Source organism: Canis lupus, chromosome 4 (assembly GCF_048164855.1).
Source record: "Canis lupus baileyi chromosome 4, mCanLup2.hap1, whole genome shotgun sequence".
In the NCBI taxonomy this organism is placed as follows: Eukaryota; Metazoa; Chordata; class Mammalia; order Carnivora; family Canidae; genus Canis; species Canis lupus.
The window spans coordinates 80,623,797-80,644,103 of record NC_132841.1 but is presented as its reverse complement, the minus strand read 5'-3'; the positions used below and the strand labels follow the sequence as shown (position 1 = coordinate 80,644,103).

Genomic DNA, 20,307 nt, shown 5'->3' with positions numbered 1-20,307 from the left:
TAGTGGTTATGGTTTTGTGGGTGTATTCTTTCCCTAAACTCATCCAGTTGAATCTTTTCACATGTCAATTATATCTCAATAAAGTGGTTATAAAAGACATTACTAGAAAATGTGAAGGATCCAAATAAGTTCTTCACCTTAGTTAGTAGTATTGTAGTAAGAATGATATCTTAAATTTGATAAATGTTTCATGGTAATGTAAAATGTTACAATAAAGGAAAGCTCTATAAAATGTTAACAGGAGCTCTCTATACTGGTTTTATAATTTTGTAAGTCTAACATAATCTCAATTTTTAAAATGAATATTAAAGAAGATAGACTGCATTGCAGATGCACCTTTTATGAAGAAATGGGTCTGGTGATTTAAATAATTGTTTATGTTCTTTTTTGCATGATTCCCATACCAAAAAAAAAAAAACATTATCCAAATATAAATTTGCATTGACAATACTAACTTTGATAGTAGATAGTAAATTAGGTACATAAAGTCAGACCTGGATTTTAAGATATTGTCCATGGTTTAAAGTTAATATAATAAAATACCAAGAGATATAAAAGTTTTACAGCTCTTTTATTTTTATTAACACCTGAAATTAAACTTTGACAACCTGGGGACACTATATTATTTGATGTTCAGAGAATAATTTTTAGTAAAATATTATCTTAAAATCCTATTTGAATCTCTTTTATGAAGAAGAATGTGAGTGTAGCTCAAATATAAACATTACCAGTGCATAGTAAGAAGATAATGAATATGGAGATACTAATAACAGGATAAATTAGTAACAGATCTATAATATAAAAAATTTTTAAAGTATAAACTTGTTTTGACTATATCTCCTTCTTGTTACTTTTATTAAAATTCTCCATATAAGACTCATAAAGTCTTTAAAGCTGAATTCCACACTTTATTTTCAAGTGACATGGAGTCTTCAGATAACAATATGGATGATATGACTTCAGGATTTTTCCATTTTAAAAACATCGTGGAAATTACCAGGGGGAAAATCCTCAAGCTTGTTCAAATGTATTCAATCTAACAACTATTACCCATAAAAACTGTATCAAGTCATTACTCAGTCTCAGTGATTTCAATTATCCTCAGGTGCTGAATGTAGAATTGATTCTCTATTTCATCTACCTTTCTTGTCACTTTAGTTGTTATTTCTGCTCAGCATCATGGTTTAAACTATGCATTCTCTTCAACATCCAGTTTTTCTTGCAAATCTTTCTACCCTACATTTTATATTTTCAAAGGTTCTGCAAACACTTTTTGCCATGGTTTGAATGAAATGGAATATACACACTAAATTTATTTTTATCTACTCATAACTGTGTTTATGCAGCGAAGAGCACCACTGAGCACACTTAGCTTATACAAACAAGAAATATATAATGGAACATAAATATTTTCAAAGATTCACAGAAGTTTTGTGGATGGAGCCTATACATTGCTGGTTTTTAACAGTTCCCTGGACGATTCTTATGTGCAACTAGGATTAGGTCCAGTGATATTACAAATATGCCTTGACATGTGTCAGCAGTTCTCAAACATTTTGGTCTTGAGAGCCCTTGAATTCTTAAAACTTATTGGGAACACCAAAGTTCTTTCATTTAGATGGGTTATATAGGTCTGTATTTGCTGTATCAGAAATTAAAACAGAAAACTTAAAGCTATTTGTTCAGTTTAAAATTGCAGTAAAAAACCCATTGTATGCTAACAAAATAGCATTTTTAAGAAAAATAACCATAATTTACAATCCAATAAAAATAATGAGGAAAGTAGGCTCATTTTATTTTTTTTCTAATCTCCTTAATGACTGACAATTAGGAGACAGCTGGATTCTTATATCTGCTTCCGTATTTAATCTATTGGGATATTGATGTCATGTAGCCTCTAGTAAACTCCATTATACACTCTTTAGAAAATGAGAAAGAAATGGCAAATATTATCTTATTTTTAGGGAGATAATTTTGATCCTACACATACTTGGTAGTTAAGTGTATAAAGCGATGCCAGAACATGTCAAATAGTATTTGAATAAATATGTTCACATTATTATTTTGATTAGCTGCCAGCATGGTACTTGGAAAGTAGTTACAATACATTTTTAGAAATATATTTATTATATAAAGAGAGGTAACCCCATTCTTTACTATTTTATATATGTATAATTCCCAGTAACTTTTAACTTAAAAATAATTTAATTCACTTTTAAAAGAAGATGTAAAAATTTTTAAAAATAATTTAAAAAATGTATTATGTATGTACTCTGAGTCAGACATTGTACTAGGACCTAAAAAGTTAATGAGTCCTAAAGGAAGATTCTCATGCCCATAAAGAAAAGTTGCTTGGACTGCTGATATGGGCCTTAAAGAATTAATAAAATTTAATGAGGTAAAGAAAACTAGAAAGGCTCCCAAAAGAAAAAAAAAAAAAAAAAAGAAAGAAAGAAAGAAAATTAAGTCTTGGTTACAAGGGAAAAATTTTATGTGTGAAAATAATCACTTTAACATTCCTGATGTGGCAAGAAGTAGGCAACAAGACATAGTAGAAATATCTAATCCCAACAACATGAACACCAGAGAAAGGAGTGAAGGGAAGGTGGTATTAATACTTTCACCCTAGAGAAAAGCAGGGGCAAAAGATTTTGTGATAAATTTAAGAGGCAAAAATTCCGAAAGTATTGACTTAGGACATATTCAGTAAGGATGCTGTGTTAGTTTCTTATTCCTGTGAAAGAAGTAATCACAAACTTAGTGTCTTAAAGCAATACAAGTTTCTTATCTTACAGTTCTGGGCTTCACATATCTAAAAACATCTGCAAGGCGGCATTTTTTTCTAGAAGCTGTAGGGAAGAATTCATTTTCTTGTCTTTTCCAACTCTTGGAGGCTACTGGAATTCCTTGACTTACAACTCTCTTCTCAATCTTCAAAGCTCATGACTATCCAGAGGCCCTGGGATCAGGCCCTGAGCTGAAGGCAGACGCTCAACCACTGAGCCACCCAATTGTCCCTCATCTTAAGATCTTTGATTTAATCATATCTGCAAAGTTCATTTTGTGGTGTAAAGTTATATATTCACAAGTTTAGGGCATTAGGGCATGGACATTTAGGGGATCATTGTTCTGCTATCATTCAAAGGAAATTTTAAATGTTTTCTTAAAAATTCAAAATATAACCACTGAACGCCTATTTTTCAAAAATAACAAGAATGGTCAATGATATCTACTGAGGTTTTAAAAATCTAAATCTAATATTATTCCAATGTGAAAGTTGTATATATAAATAAAATAAATTTAAAAGCCCGTAGTTTGATTTAATGAGGAATGGTGTTTTTCCCACTCAAAACTGCATGTATGTAATGAAACACTGATTATGTCTACTTAAAATTAATTGGATATATCAGTTAATTGCACTGGATTTTACCACATTCCATGCAAGACTAATGCAAATATGTGCATTTTCAGTTTTATTTGCAGCTGATCAAATTGTATTAAATGCAATAATAAATGAAATGCAATTTTACACAATCTTTATCTCACCAGAGAGTGATATTACAACCAACAGCATAAACAATCCACATGTTAAATATTCCAAAATTATTCTACTGACAATGTGTTATCAGTGATTGAAACATTTTATTTTATTAGTATTCTTTCTGTTGAATATGAGTCAGTTTGAATTGTTATTAGTCAGTGGGGAACTTGATGCTCAATTGAATATAATGAAATGCTTCTCTGTTGGTTTTTGTTTTATGACCACCCAGTGGGCAAATTAAAATAAAGTACCATATTCTTGTATACATATGTATAAATAGTAAGCTCAAAGTATTAGTTAAAAAAAATACTACACACTATTTGAGGTCAGCATATCAGATTGTATTTTGAAGATGTTAACCAATTTTATATTTTTTGTAAAATTATATTTCTGTAATTTGGAATTTGATATATGCCCTTGACCATATTGCGATAAAATTTTTTCTTTGAAATTACTTTTTCATGTAATGTTGAACACAAACCTCTTCAGAATAATAGATAAGATTTTTAATATTTTTTTTCTTTTTTTTTGATTTTTAATATTTAAAAACAAGAAAGTAAGGTTATTATGTGTTGAAAATTAAGAATATTTTGGGACACCAGGTTGGCTCAGTATGTTACTCCTGATCTTGGGATCATGAATTCCAACCCCATAATGGGTGTAGAAATTACTTGGAAAAAAAAGAAAATTAAAATATTTAAATGATATGATTATCAAATATTTAATGTAAATGATTAACATAATGCACAGTAAGTTGAAATGATACCATCTACTCAATGTCTTCAGAATCAACATTATGTCCAGCGTAAAATATGTTTTATAAATATATCTTCTCATCCTGGCCTCAGCAGTTAGACAACAAAAAGAAATAAAAGGCATCCAAATCAGCAAGGAAGAAGTCAAACTTTCACTATTTGCAGACGATATTATACTCTATATAGAAAGCCCAAAAGACTCCACCAAAAAATACTTAGAACTACCACATCAATTCAGTAAAGTCACAGGATATAAAATCAGTTTACAGAAATCTGCTGCATTTATATAAACCAACAATGAAGCAGTAGAAAGAAAAATGAAGGAATTGATCCCATTTACTATTGCACCAAACCCCATAAGATATCTAGGGATAAACTTAAAGAAAGAGATATAACAACTCTACTCTGAAAACTATAGAATGCTTATGAAAGAAATGGAAGAGGACATAAGGAATGAAAAAAAAAATCCCATGCTCATGGATTAGAAGAACAAATATGGTTAAAATTCTCTACACCCCAAAGTAATCTACATATTCAATGCAATCCTTATCAAAATAACACTAGTGTTTTTCACAGAGTTGAAGAAACAATCCTAAAATTAGTATGGAACCACGAAAGACCCTGAATAGCCAAAGCAACCTTGAAAACGAAAAGTGAAGCCAGCGGCATCACATTTTGGACTTCAAGCTCAATTACAAAACTGTAGTCATCAAGACATTGTGGTACTGGCACAAAAACAGACACAGAGATCAATGGAACAGAATAGAGAACCCAGAAATGGACCCACAACCATATGGTCAACTAGTCTTTGACAAAGCAGGAAAGAATATCCAATGGGGGGAAAAAAACAGGCTCTTCAACAGATGGTGTTGGAAAAAAATTGTATAGCAACATGCAGAAGAGATAAACTGGACTATTTTCTTGTTCCATACACAAAATTAAATTCAAAATGGGTGAAAGACCTAAATGTGAGCCAAGAAACGATCAAAATTCTAGAGGAGAAAACATGCAGCAACCTCTTTTACATCTGCCAAAGCAATTTCTTCTAGATATGTCTCCTAAGGCAAGGGAAACAAAAGCAAAAACCAACCATTGGGACTTCATACAGACAAAAAGCTTCCGCATAGCAAAGAAAACAGTTAACAAAACTAAAAAGCAGCCTTTGGAATAGGTAAAGATACTTGCAAATGGTATATGTGATAGTATCCAAAATATAAAGAACTTATCAAACTCATCACCCAAAATACAAATAATCCAGTTAAGAAATAGGCAGAAGACATGAATAGATATTTTTCCAAAGACATAGATGGCCAACAGACACATGAAAAGATGCTTCACATCACTCATCATCAGGGAAATACAAATCAAAACTACAATGAGATATCACCTCACACTAGTCAGAATGGCTAAGTTTAACCACACAGAAAACAACAGATGTTGGTGAGGATGCAGAAAAAGGGGAATCCTCTCACACTGTTGGTGAGAATGCAAATTGGAAAACAGTATAGAGGTTCCTCAATAAGTTAAAAATAGAACCAACCTATGATCCAGTAATTGTGCCACTAGGTACTTACCCAAATAATATAAAAATACTGATTTGAAGGGGCACATGCCCCAGATGTTATAGCAGCCTTATCAACAATAGCCAAACTATGGAAAGAGCCCAAATGTGCATTGACTGATGAATGGATAAAGAAGTCATATATATATATATATATATATATATATATATATATATATATAATCTTTATATATATAAAGAGAAAGGCAAACCATAAAACAGATTCTTAGCTACAGAGAATAAACTGAGGGTTGATGGAGGGAAGTGGATGGGGGATGACCTAAATGAGTGATGGGTAATAAGGCGAGCACTTATGATGAACACTGGGTGTTACATGTAAGTGATGGATTACTAAATTCTATTCCAGAAACCAATAATACACTGTATGTTAACTAACTAGAATTTAAATAAAGAATTGGAAACAAATAAACAAATATATAAATGTCTTCTCTACCTATGTTACGTTGAAGATCTTGCAAATTCACTAAAAATAAAAGACAAAAGAGAGCAAAACTCACAATTTAAGAATTTAGAAGAAATTTGATCAGAGAAAAACATACAAACAAAATATTTTAGTTAATAGGGATATCCATGTATAGAATATTTCCAAAGCAGATAAAATATCATGTGGATTAATGATCAGAAGTTCTTGGTGACTTCTGTAAACTTCTCCCTAAATAGACATTTCTTTTTAATATCAATGAGGGGAAGTATTTCCTTACCAAAAAAAAAAAAAAAAAAAAGTGTATTACTGATGGGACGTAGGCAGGACTGAGTACAGCAACAAAATACAAATGGAGAAGGCATATAGAAGTTCATATTGCTTTTCCTCGTAGTTACTTGCTAATTAATTTATCCATTCAATAGCTGTCATTGACTTACAGCCGTAAGCAAACAATCTAAAAATTTTGGATGGATGTAGTTGTTAGGTTTCTGCAGCTTATAAATGAGTACATATTAAGTAAATAATAGAAGTAGTCATTTTAAAATCAATTATAAATAAGTGTTCTGCTTGAAACTAATATTACACTATATGCTAACTAACTGGAACTTAAATTAAAACTTGGGAAAGATAATCAATCCATCAATGCTTGCTCTAGAGGAAAAATATCCATTTTAAGTAATGTTGGTATGTAGTCGTAATGCAGAGATGTCATTTGCAGAGCTAATGTGCGATGATGATGTGTGTTTGTGTGCTGCGTTGGCACATAAGACTTGGTAGAGAGCATATTAAGAATTTAGAATTCTAAATTCTGAATTCTTGTCCAATCTTTGTCACAGTGCATCCTTCTGCATTTATGTATTATTTTATTTCTTTGTGGTTTACTCCCAATTGTTTATACAATGAAGTTCCTGGTGATCTCATGTTTAGATATTTAAACAAATATATTGCCTTGCACAGAGTAAAACTTTGCTCTTATTTTGATTATCTAACAAGTTAGATTAGTGCTATGTAGTATATTTTAAGAACTTGATTTTCGATTCAACATGACTCAATAAGTAAATGAAAGGCACCTTAATGTTACTATGAAACACACTTCAGTAAATCCAAAAAACAAATTCATTACAAGCACAAGATTATCTTTTCAAAAGCACAATTCCTGCCAGAAATAGTGAACTCTGGGAAGAAAATCATCAATGATTACTTATATGGAAATATAAAAGTATAAAAAATAGTAATCATTTTATTATTAAATATTTTTATTTATTTGGCTGTTTGTGAATAATACCATTAAATGCCATTTTTAAATATAGGTTTGATAAAATTAAATTTACTTATAAAATAGCATTAACAAGATTATTAATATATGTTTATATGTCTATGAACACGGATTTTTAATTCTCTCATCTATGCTAACTATGATAAAACAAAATAGAAACTGAGTTTTGATTCCTAGCTAATAATTTTGATCCTGTTTATCATTTGCCAACTCTGACTATCATTTCCAGTGCTACTTATCCATTAATGGTAATTTCACTGACGGGCGAGGGCTACTTCCTTTTAACCACCTCTTTCGTAGAGAGCTTTAAAATTGACTTCAGCCTAAAAACATTTTTGAAGATAATTTGCTTGAATTAATTCTTATGATACCCAGGAACCTGGAGACTACTGTAGTTTATAAGATAAATCCATAGATGCACTTCAGAGTGAGAAAATTTCCAGATCAGAGGCAAGTACCCAGCCCTGATAATCCAATATGGGTTTTTAAGCATCCACATTAATATAAGAACAGTCTATGATTCTTACTTTCATTCCTATATAAAAAAAGCTATCATTTTAATCCATTAATGAAATTCAGATAATTAGCTTTTGACTAGTGGTATATGTATTATATGTGCCTTCAAAATAAAGCTTGTCTGCTTATTAGATGTGAAGCATCTTTACTTACTTAACGTATATGAAAGTGGCAGGAATTTATTTCAGTTACAAATTTAACTGTATAAGAGAAATATCATTATTTACTTTTCTATAACGAAACATATATACTTTTATTCTGATTTCAGTGGGAAAACAAAATATAATTTGTTCTGAGGTTCACATTTATGCTTCATACACCAATACTTATGTGTCAAGTCATGAATATGGGGTAGAAATAAATATTCCTCAATCAATTGTCAATTATTTTTATGTAGTTCTATGCAACATCTTACCTTAAACATGTTTGTTTAAACTTTATTTTTTAAATGTAAAATTATAGAATTACATGATAGCCAAAAATACTTGGTTCAGTCAAATTATTTATCTCTCTATTGAGGAAGCTAACACCTACAGAGGACATCTCATCTCCCTAGGATACATTATTATCCTACTACTCATAGATTTGCAATGACTGATGAAAAAACGTATAGATTGCTTTCAATGTAAGGTTTTTCCATGTTTTGGTTCTTTACTACATGTAGAGAAATTTATACGGCTCAACTTAAGCTTATAAACTTGTATATGGTTTGTGTATAGAGTCCTTAAGAGTAATATAACTTGGTATCAGAGAAGTATGCATATGTCTCACAAAGTTGTGTGCAGGAAATATATGTAGCCTTTTGTTCTACCTTATAATTATACCTTAACAAAGCTGTTTAAAAAATAGAGTAATTGAGCATAAATGATTCATTGCTCTTCTCACTGCATAAGAAAAATATTAATGGTGGTGTGATGTTTATATTTATAATAAGTATTCATTTATTACAATGTGGGATTAATGCCATTAATAACAATAAAACCTAAATTTGTATAACGTTAAAATAGACACAATGGAGTCACTTCATTTCCAGTTTTAAGTAATTATCTGATTTTAGCTTATTTGCTCAAAAATGATGCTTCTGTGTTAGATATGCTATAAATTTGTTAAATTTTATAAATTAAAGAATATTAAAATTGAATTAATGTGTTATGCTGCTTTATTTTATATGAAAATAAAAGCATCCAATGATTTTTAAAAGCCACCTTTTAAAAATATTTGGTGTTTTATTATCACCATCTGCTCTTCATTTTTACTCTGAAATCTAGTACTTTTATAAATTATGCTTGGGAAATCTTGAACTAAATGATTCAAAATAGTCTCTTATGCATTCCTCAGGTGAGTTTAAAATCACTAAGTAAAAACTGTTTTTCTAGTAAAGAAAGATTGAAAGTGAAAGCTTGTTGTATTTTTTTGTTTGTTTTAATTTTAATCAAGGTGAGTGTACATTTCCAGGCACTCAGATTTACTTTTTATTTTTTTTTTCAAGACAATTTCAGCCCCTGAGTCAGTAATGTCAGATTTCTAGTGAAAAAAAAAAAAAGAATAAAATTAATATCACATACTGTCTCAAGCTGTAAGGCATGCACTGCCAAAGAAAATGTCTGGCATATTTAAAAGATATATTTAATATACAGGACACTGAGTCACCCAATAGAAGCACATGTCCTTTTTATATACTTCTTTTGAAGAGCAACAAAATAAAGGTGACCTAAGAATTCTCTTGTAGTTTGCTTTAAAAGGTTTAACTGATTGATGGCAGCTGACAGCAAAAAGACAAAAAGAGGTTAGAAGAGAATTCTCTATAAAAGTAGGTATGCACCAAAATCAATGAGTGCTGTGAATTAGTCATGTTGGATTTCATGACATTGTCCTGAAACTATTAATATATATATTCATCTTCCAAATTATTTTAACAAATTTTACCTCTACTCTATTGCTTTTCTCCCTGATATTTAAATAAGTTCTTAAGTACTCCCACAATGATGCACATGAACATTTTGCATGGTGTATTTTTCAGTGTGAATATATACTTTTTCATTTTTATATGTACTGGGTTTTTTATATATGACTGCCATGTCTATATAATTTTTAGCTTACTTGAAGAACCACAGAAGCCTTTACCCTTGAAAGAATTTAGTATATTAGAGAGTGAAAATTGCTTTCAATATATATTTAAAGCACCACTGTGCATGCAAGTGGTTTTTACCATGATGTTTTTCCTTACCGGTTGGCTAATAAAATCCTCCATTTTAACAAGAGTATTTTATGTAAGAGGACTCTAACAATAGGATATAGGATTTCTTCTTGGTTGTTTTCATAACATGGAATAATTTTTTACTCTTATTATGGGAGGACCTGCTTCATTTTCAAAAAGAATATTCGTTCCTTATTTAGCTCATACCCGATTAGATCAATGTTTATGTCTGTCTGTGTGAGTTTGTAGCCATTTTTGCTACAACCATGCTTGATTGTTTCTCAGGCTGTAGAATTATTGCACACAGTAGGTTTCCAAAGTTTATCCTACTTCTGCAGTTGAGTAGGAATTTTTCCTGTGATACATTATGTCTGATAATCTGGCATCATTATCCCCTTTTGCCTTTCTTGTTGTAAATAGCATATAGTGTCTGTTTTAAAAATGTCAGGTGCACTGTATGAAGGCAAGACACTGAAGAGAAAGTCCTGGACAAAGAGTTTGCAGAGAAGAAATTAAGGAGAATGTTTCTAAGCACAAGCATCACTGTTACCTTTTTAGATTCGAAGAATTTTTCCTCCAACATAAATTCCTTACTCTAAATAATAAGGAGTTATTTAACAAATCTAGGACATGGAGTCTTGTATCTTTTCTTTTTTCAATATAAATATTATTCCTCAAATAATTGGGGAAGTAAATAATGCTATAAGTTATGCTACTGATATTTTGAGAATAAATCGATCATTATCTTATTATAAAAACAAGGTGAACACAGGATCCACCAATTTGGGGATAAAAGTATTTAAGAAACAGGTGGTGGAATCATGTGAGGTTTTAAAGAAATTGTAGGTCATTCTCCATGTGGGTTTTTGTTTGTTTGCTTCTTTTTTGTTTTTTTGTTTGTTTGTTTTTTGTTTTGTTTTGTTTGTTTGTTTGTTTTTTGGTTTTATACATTTGACAGTTTACTACAGGATAGGAACCAACAGCAGGATGAAAAGATACACAGGGCAACATATAGGGGAGGGCACAGGGCTTCCATGGTTCTCCAGGGGCCCCACTCTCCCCCAGATCTCCATGTGTTCAGGAACCTGGAAGCACACTGAACCATGTCCATTCTCTGTGTTTTGACATCATATGATAAGTAGGGAAGGACAGGCGAGGAAAGAGGGCAGACATGACATAAAAATAAATAGGATGGGATAGATAAGGCCTTCTTATATTTACATTTTAATGTAAATTTCCGAGCCACGTACCTCTACTCTCCCGATCTTCAAAGATAGAACCAGTTCCTCAAGAAGTTAGAAAAGGAATATGGAAGATACTAATCTTCTTGATGTAGCTGTCAAGAAAACAATTCCAAAAGATTCATCACAGCTGGGTCCACTTCTGGTAGAGTTATTTGTTGTACACAAATTGGAGTGAACAATTTTTCCAGTTTTCTTTTGCATTCACTCTGGGAACTCTTCTTTAGAAATAAACCTATATTGAAATAAAAATTTGCTAGATACAATCTTCTTTAGTGAGACATCAGAAAGGAAGGAGGTGCCAAGTAAAAACATCTAGGAGGTGGGATAACAGCAAATACAATTCCCATGTTGCAATGATAATCAATTTTCCTGAAACAAAAAAGACTTTATTAAAAAATCTCTCTCTTAGAGAGTTGCAATAAGCTTCAGAATATTAAAACCTACAAAGTTAGCAGTAAGAAAGGAGTTGTGCACTAGAGTCGTACAATTTTTGTAATGCGTGTTATGCTTCAGTACTACAAATAGGTAGAGAGAGATATCTATCTGTATTTTCAACGGGTCATCAATCGTTCCTAACAATTTTCCTTAATATATAATAATAGTATATTACTGTATGTAGTTAAAGTCATAAAAGATGGTTTTCTTTTTAATTATTTTTAAAGTTTGGATATGCAAAATAATTATGTATAGAACAGATAAATTTTTTAAAACCTACTTCAAAAATATGAATAGTTGATTATATCTACCACGCAGTAATTGGTTGTTAATAAATTTGGAAAAAAGGTTGAAATAATAAAGATTTGTCAGTAAGGTCACCAAAATAAGTCACATATACCAACACTCCTGGTGTCCTTTAATTGTGCAGATGCCAAAGTACAAGGCTAAAGAAATATAATTTACGTGCTATAGTAAAATAATGAAAAATGTTAGAGACCATGTTGAAGACATAATGTCCCTCCTCGCGATTTGTAGGAAAAGAAATATTACTACTTAATACTGCCTCCCAGCTGTGACTAAAATGCAAGATATTCCTCCTTGCTATGAAATATTTCTAATTTATTTTTTTTCTTTTTTCTTTTTTTATTTTGAAATATTTCTAATTTAATGCAAAAAGGATATCTACTGTCACTATAAACAACATTAAAATCCCACTAACAATTTAAATACATATTTTACAAAAAATAAGTAAACTGTAAAACTATCACAAAATAAAAACCTCCAAATAAAATATAAAAATAAATAAAAATAAAAATCTCCAATGGTTGCTTTATAAGTCATAATCCTTCTGTTAGTAAGATTGAAGCTATCATGAGAAACTATGTAAGAAATTTAAAAGTCATGTGGGAACACGATATAATATATTTGGAAGTATAAGTGGAAGAAAAATGGAAGGCAAAATATTAGTGGAATATATGCATCTTTACATTTAAAAAATAACTTCACAATTTTGTATGTTCATAAAAGAGATAATATTAAATGCAAATGATAAAAATAATTCTGCCAAAAATATATTGTTTTGTAAAAAATTATTTTTTCAACAAAATGGAAAATAAACACACTTTTGATTGTTCAAGTATGCTAGGAATACTTACCCTATTTTAGGAGAATTAATTATTTTAATTCATTTAATGACTGTCTGATAAGTAGCCCCACTTTGCAGATGAGGATACTAAAGGAAAAAAATTAAGGTACTTCACTAGAATTATATAATCCCTCTTTGGTAGTTCCAGGATTCAAAACCAGGACTATAGCTCCAGAGTCCGACTTCTGCTCACTATGCTGTAATATGCTTCATTGTCTTAAAATGGACATTTTGTAAATCAACATGATTCAAATATCCCAAAAGAAGAAGTAACCAGATCCCTGGTAAGCCTCAGGAATATAGAGGTAATATCATAGAAATACAGAAAACATGGACATTCATAGAACATTAAGTATAAGCTAACTAGCTGATACGTCGAGCAAAAAACTAAATGTAAAACCTAGAGAAACATTAAACTTTGTTTAACTTCAAACTAAATTGTAGAAAGTACACTAAATCTATTACTTTCCTCAGAAACAACTTTTCTAGATACTAATGTCACTGGCTTCAAGCAGCAGTGCATCCTTGAAGGAAAAATGACCATCAGGCAAGAGCACAAATGACCCATGATGGTTTTTAGGGCTCCCCTCTAAAAGCCGATTTTCTCTACCTCTACCTTTTATTTTGTCATCAGTTCGTATTCAGACCTGCATATATGCTAAAGAAATTTAGAAACCCAATGTCAAAAATTTGAAATTTGCAAGGTGGACTAAATGAGGCAGTTAAGGGATGTTTTATAGTTTTTTGTTGCTCTTGTTTCTTTGTATTTTTAATATATATATACATTCACATCACCATCTTTTCCATTGTTTTCACTGCTCTAGAACCCAGCTCTCTGAACAGATGTCCATATTTTTTGGCATTTATGTAAAGTGTTGCTTTTATAAAATGAGAATTCGTATGATATATGAAGCACTGATAAATATTGAAGATATTATCTATGTTTCCTTTACTAGGTCTTGTTTTGCTATCTATTGTTAAAAGCCACTAAAGATTGTGATCTACAGCAGCTTATAGACGATAGTTATTTTTTAGGTGAGATCATTGTGGGGAAAAATCTAAATTAATATAATTATTTTAATCTAAAAACTTAACTTTAAAAATTTTAATCTAAGTTGATTTTAATATTTCATGATCATATTCACTATGTTGTGTCTAAGTATGAAATATGAATTATATTGGCTAAGGGAGATTTTTATTAAAGTAAAGTTTTAAAAAGCAAATACAAGTAATCATGATTTTTAGAAAAGGGATAGAGTAATTGATTAAAATCCACACACACATAAAACCCTTTTTGGCTTCTATATTCCCATGCATTTTTCCAAGAAATACAAATATATGGACGTACTTAAACTTTCACTTCTTTTTGCCCGGCTCAAAACGCTATTTAAGTGATAGCACTAACAAAGATTTAAGATGTACATTCCACAAAAAGCATCCTATCAAATGAAGGTTTGTGTGACTCAAGCAATCATTAGAACATTGCACTAAATATACGTGGTTAGGTTTTCTTCTCATTCTCACCAAATTTCCTTAACATTATAGATGTCTTTAATTCATTTCTCTTTCTTTTTATATCACAAATTATTAGAAAGAAAAAAATTGACGTATTTTTTCTTTTTATTTTTTTCAAGTTTTTACTTAATTTCTAGTTAGTTAACACCTTTGGTTTTGTTTTGTTTTGTTCTTTTTTTTTTTTTTCTCCATCCATTCATTAGAGAGAGAATGAGAGCACAAGCAGAGGCCAGGGGAGAGCCAGAGGAAGAAACAGACTCCCTGCAGATTGAGGAATGCCATGTGGGGCTTGATCTCAGGACCCTGAGATCATGACCTGAGCCAAAGGCAGACAGTTAACTGAGCCACCCAGGTGCCCCAACATAATCTTTTAAAAATTGTTTTAACATATATATTGGAAAATAGTTATAAGCTTGTATACTCTAGGAGTGATGCCAGATTATCTATAGAGACAAACTATGGTCCTTGTTTCCAAAGAAGCCTAGGCTTAAAAAGAACATTTCATTAAAAAGAAACCTTTCAGTTGGAAAAGAAGTAGCCTATGGAATACCAACTTTTACAAGAGATCTAAAGGGTGCAAATAACAGATTTTTTAGGTGGCTGAAACAGACTAAATAAGACAGGATGGTAGACAGCATATAAAAATACCAAGGTAGAAAAGAAAAATACCAAGGTAGATCTGGGGAAGCATTGGGTATCTTGCTAATGTGTCAAACTTTATCTAATAGGCTAGATTTCTGTTCATTTTAATGTTGTTTGGTTTAGAAAACAAATTTTTAAAAACTATTTTATTTATTTATTTATGAGAGACACACAGAGAGAGAAGCAGATACAGGCAGAGGGAGAAGCAGGCTCCATGCAGGGAGCCCAATGTGGGACTTGATCCTGGGATTCCAGGATCACGTCCTGGGCCAAAGGCAGGTGCTAAACCACTGAGCCACCCAGGGATCCCCTAGAAAACAAATTTTATGATTAAATAAATTTAGCTAGGACATCTCAAAATATTCAAGAGGATTAAATTATGCAATTAGATTAGAGGATTAAATTATGCAATTAGATTAGAGAACACTTTAATAGCATCAATTCAAACACACCTTTGTTTAATTGAACATATTTCTGGAAGAGAATAACCAAGTTACGATTTTAAAATATAAACCTTGGGGCACCTGGGTGTTGCAAGAAGTCAGCTTGAAGAATTTCTCCCTTTGCCCCTTTCCCTACTCTCTGTCTCAAATCAATAAATAAATCTTTAAAAAACATATAAACCTCAGTTGAAAGGTAAAAAATAATATCAAATTAAAAACTGAGCAAATGAAGGCACCTCGATGGCTCAGTCAGTTAAATGCCTGACTCTTGATTTCAGCTCAGGGTCATGAGATTAGAGCCCCATCTCCAGCTCGCACTCAGCGCAGGGTCCACTTGAGATCTCTCTCTCTCCCTCTCCGTTTGTCCCACTCTCTCTCTCTGTATCTCAAAATAAATAGATAAATCTTTTTTAAAAATGAGCAAGTAAAATAAAATATAGACCTCAGAAGACTTTGAACAATGAAAAGTATATGAATTAATTATATGTTGCTATTGTTTAACCATTTACACTAGAATTCAATGTTTTCTTTTTACTTCTAAATCTATATTTTGATTATTTTAATTACTAAATACAAATAAATGATATATGTGTCATTTCTAAGTCTTGATGGTTTTAAATATGTAATGATTTAAAAGTTTCTGTATTTCACTATATGAGATATCCCCCGTTAGAGAATAGTTATTTTAGCAAATGATGAATATCAGAATAAAGCAAGGTAGAGGCACAAATAATTACAAATAATTTCCCATTCCTGATTGAAAAACAGCATTTTACTTGTAAGCATCACTGCTGTGTGATTTAAAGAAGCCTTGCAAATACGCCTCTCAAACAACTCTCCCTGACTTGTGAAATAAGTTGGGTTTTTCCTAGAGTACCATTTCTATTTTAACTTTTTGTTTTGAGGCCAAATTGAGCAGTTCAGTTTCAGAATCTATTACACTTTTCAGATATTCCAATGTATAATTTAATTTTGAAGTGCATTTTGATTTTCAAAAAAGCAAATTCAACCTAATTTGAAAACTGACTTACTAAAAAAAAAATTTGGACAGGTAAGGAGCTTCTTGTGGCAGAGTCACTGGTTCAAATCTATGACTATCATTAGCTATTATTATTAGATAGAAATTCATAAAAATATGACATGCACAAGATCCTTACACTTTTAATTCCACCTTTCTACCATCACTTAACCCAGAAACATCTCATGTACTTTTCATTCAGCCAAGACATGTCTAAATGCATTATGTCTGCTAGACTCTTCCAGAAATTTCAATAATTTCTCTCATTAAAAAAAGTTTCTGAGGAATTACATATCTGTTTTAAGTTTAAATGTATTTAAAATGAATTTGTATTATCTTTTTCAGATCTGAAGATTTAAAATAAAAATGTTATTTCTCAGATATGTCATTCCACTTTAACAATTAACATGGATAATACCATGGTATGTAATAAAATTAGTTTTAAAAAATATACAAAATATTAATTCTCTTTCGGCAGAATTTTTCCATAATGTATAATCATAAAAATTTATTTGTCTTTGCTTTATGTATAATTTTATGTTCATTTTCCCTTGATCATTAACTGTATCAACACAGCAATATGTCATTTGTGTTTTTCTAGCATTATCTTAGCATTTAGGAGGGACACGATGTATGTTAATTTATCCACAAACACGACTTAATATTTGCATCAAATTTAGAGATACTTAAAATACTGACGCTTGACAAAAGAAAGAGCATGGCATCACTTTGAAGTAAACCCAAACATGTCTGCTAAGTTTGTGGCCAAATATAATTAATCTTGGAAATGGTCAGCTCCTGAAAGGCACAGCTTCCTATATTTCTGATATTTCAGTCATTTACTCATGAAATAATTCATAACAATTTAGAGTATATATTACCAATCTTGGTAGACCTCTTTCAATATTGCTATCCTCATCAGAAACATACGTCAGAAAACTAAGATAATTTGCTAACTATAGATACACTTGTTCAAATGTCACTCGTCAATTTATAATATTACTACTGTGTGTGGCAAAAATTGGCTGAAATTAAATGCTCATTCTGATTGCTACATAGTGCTCTACAAAGTTAGGTCATAATTTCTGACTTACATAAATTTGTCCTGCAGTTCAGTGTAAACTCTGCTTCTTGGTCACAAATATATATATAAAATTAATAACTCTAGAAATTTCTTCAGGGAGATATGTAGATTATGTATGGACACATATAACAGAGATCTAACTGATCTGCAAGTTTAGGGTAATTTTCCCTGGAAAACTGATGATTCAGAAAAAAAATAATGAAGTATGATTATAGCAGGATATGAAAAGGTCCCCAGGAAATGGCGCATGGCTCAATAAGGAAACATTTCAAAAGTACTGTGTATTTAAGTGATAAAAAGAGCAAAGGAGAGCATACTGTAGAAGAGACAAAATAGGTAGGAGAGGATCTGGGTCCCACCCAGAAAGCAATGGGAAGGCTTGAATGGCAAATAATGGTTGGGGGAGGAGGAGAAGAAACAGTTATTTAGTAGCTATTTTAATAGATTTACTTTGTCTTCATGGACAGAAATGCATTTGGAGGGTGAGAATGTGGGTTTTGTTGGGTCATTTGGAGAGTACTTCAGGTTCCTGAGCTACATAGAGATAAAGGTAATTGGAATCTTGTTGGAGTAAAATAAAGGGAATGGATACATCAACATCTATTTAGAAGATACAATAATAAATAGCTGTTTGACTTTTGGGAGGCTATTTAGACAATGTCTGAATTTAGCTACTTTTAGAAGTTACTGTTCTACTGGCCTGGGTGGCTCAGTTGGTTAAGTGTCTCCCTCCAGCTCAGGTCTTGTCCTCAGGGTCCAGGGATGAGCCGCTAGGCAAGTTCTGTGCTCAGCGGAGAGTCTTCTCTCCCTCCCCCTGCCCCTTGCCCTGCCCATGCTCGCTCTCTCTCTCTGTCCCTCAAATGACATTTTTGGGGAAAAAAATTTGCTGTGCTTATCATCTATAGATTAAGAAAAGTGCCTTTGAATTTTTCACCACAAAGCACCATATATTAAATTGTTTTTAAAAATCTATTTCAGGGGTGCCTGGGTGTTTGAGTCAGTTAAGTGGCCAATTCTTGATCTGGGCTCAGATCATTATCTCAGAGTCCTGGCCTCCAGCCCTGCATCAGGCCCTGTGCTCAGTGGGAGTGGGTTTCAGATTATCTCCCTCTCTCTTCTGCTTCTTACACTCTCCTTCTCTCTCTTTCAAATAAATAAATTTAAATCTATTTTATTTTAGCTGAGTAAAATAACATAATAGACCATCACGAAAATAATGAAGTTGTAAGTTCTTTTTAAAATGTACGTTCTTTTTTTTTTTTTTAAGATTTCATTTATTTATTCACGAGAGACACAGAGAGAGAAAGAGGCAGAGACACAGGCAGAGGAAGAAGCAGGCTCCTTGCAGGGAGCCCAATGTGGGACTCGATCTGGGGTCTCCAGGATCACACCCCAGGCTGAAGGCGGATACTCAACCACTGAGCCACCCAGGCTGCCCTAAAACTTATGTTCTAAAAGACACTCAGTTTTCACAGAAAGTAATCTCATTGTTTCAAAACTTATGCATGAATTTCAGGCTTAACAAAAACATAGTTCTATATGGCATTCTTTCCTTTTATAAGTTAGATTCATACATTATATATGTTAATTTATGATTTTTAAATTGGATTGATACATTGTGAATGAACATATTAAGGGCACTTTTGGGTAGGTAGATTTATTTATGTGCTGTTATTTTTTAAGGGGGCAAAGATGTCATCAAAGGACAGTTTTCCTTTAAATGTGTGTTAGTGTGTATATATGTATATATACATACATCTATATGGGTATAGATACGTATATGGATGTATATATATATATAACTGCATATATAAAACACATACATATGTATTTAAATCTAATTTAAAACCCAGACTGTTATTGTGCTTAAACTTTGTCTAGTGCTGATTTCATCCTAAAGCAGCAAACTTTATGATGATTTAAAAATTAATTAATAATCTAAGTAAGTTCATTATCATTTAAGATCTATTTTAGCTACACATTTTAATATTCTGTTTTTGTTGCAGAGTGATTTAGACAGAGCCATTCATGGATAATAAGTCATTTATTCCTCATTAACTGTTAGGATGGATGTAGATATTCATTACAGCCAGACAACAGACTCATTTAACTGCATACAGGGCATGATTATATACCACACCAATGACTAGAATGCAAATTCTGTTTCACATTAGCTTCATTTTTAACCTAAGTATTTGCCAATAACTCAGATATTCTCCTTTATAGCTGATACTTTCCTTTTAGCTTTTATACCAGAAAATCCCCCAGTTTTTATTTTTAAAAAGGAGAAAAAAAAGTATAGAGAAAAAAGAGGAAGAACCCAAATGTTGTGGACTGAGTAAAGTGTATAATTCAGAATGATAGTTCTCTGTGCTGTGACTCACATGTTCTCTTAAAGTTTGTCTTTGAAACCGTGTTTTCCCTGTTGGAAATTTATGCCCTAGTCAGCTTAACCTTAAACCAGATGAGTTTTAGCTTTTAAAGGCAA

At 31.5% G+C, this 20,307-nt stretch overlaps 1 long non-coding RNA gene across 2 annotated transcripts in view; it reads right to left on the bottom strand.

Moving 5' to 3' along the window:
• Positions 1-20,307, bottom strand: part of LOC140632719 (uncharacterized) — a 33,127-nt gene that overhangs the window by 7,572 nt on the left and 5,248 nt on the right. The window contains exon 2 of one of the 2 annotated variants that reach the window (XR_012030402.1): positions 11,542-11,904. This is a non-coding gene — a long non-coding RNA (uncharacterized lncRNA). Of the gene's footprint in view, positions 1-11,541; positions 12,583-20,307 lie in introns of those variants that run through there. The other variant, XR_012030401.1, reaches the window with a different exon arrangement.